Source organism: Penaeus monodon, chromosome 33 (assembly GCF_015228065.2).
Source record: "Penaeus monodon isolate SGIC_2016 chromosome 33, NSTDA_Pmon_1, whole genome shotgun sequence".
Classification (NCBI taxonomy): Eukaryota; Metazoa; Arthropoda; class Malacostraca; order Decapoda; family Penaeidae; genus Penaeus; species Penaeus monodon.
In genome coordinates, this window is record NC_051418.1 from 2,965,859 (window position 1) to 2,966,727 (window position 869).

The 869-nt window shown below is 35.3% G+C and overlaps 1 protein-coding gene across 2 annotated transcripts in view; it reads right to left on the reverse strand.

Annotated features, from left to right (window-relative positions):
- Nucleotides 1-869, reverse strand: part of LOC119593944 (RAB6-interacting golgin-like) — a 13,065-nt gene that overhangs the window by 6,303 nt on the left and 5,893 nt on the right. The gene's annotated exons all lie outside the window — the stretch shown is intronic.

Genomic DNA, 869 nt, shown 5'->3' on the forward strand with positions numbered 1-869 from the left:
GCAACCAAGCCAAGCCAAGTGTCCCCAAAATTAAAGTATGTGAGATTTTTTTCTCAATGCTTTTATGTAGTTTTTATTTAGTTCCTTAAGAATCAAGTAAACCTGCAAATTTCAAGGTTTACTGCAGTATTTGAGGAATGACTGTTTAGAGGTGAAGAAATTATAAGGGAAAAGAGGGCATTATGTTTGTTAAAGGGACTAAAATTGTTGTTTGTAATGAGATATCAATATGATAGGAAGAATAAATCTTATACAGTAAAGCCTTGCATTTCACTTGGCATCCTTTTAGCAACTGCTACCCTGCACTGTACTTCACAATCAAATTCTGTAGTTAGCAACCATATTATCTATATTAAGGAATTTGAGTCTCATCCACTACCAGCTGCAAGGCAGATAATGCACAAAAATGATGCCACACTTATGCCAGTCTTTTCCTACATGTTTAGAGAAGAACTGGCTATTTACCCTGGACAAGTTTCACATGGGAAAAGAGTAGGGCTCAGCATGGGGAGGGTGAGAGCCATTGAATGGTGTTTGGAGATGAAAAAAACAGATATAATCTTCCCCTCCTTATTTTTAGGTAAAGGATGACTATAACAACTTTTCATATGCTCTTCTGTAGTTCATATCATGGTCTTTGAGAATGGTAGTCTATACAAAAATAATGAAGCTTTAAGTGCCTAACAAGAAAAAATGTGTGGTGTATCTGCTCTCTCCAATACCAAATTAGATTCTGGCAAGCATTTTTCAGTGCCAATTACTCACAAATTTGATGGCTTTACTGTGTGTAAAATTTGGAGTGGAAGACTTACATGCTTTACATATAAGTTATATACATTAGTGCTATGGCTATATATCTATATCTATGG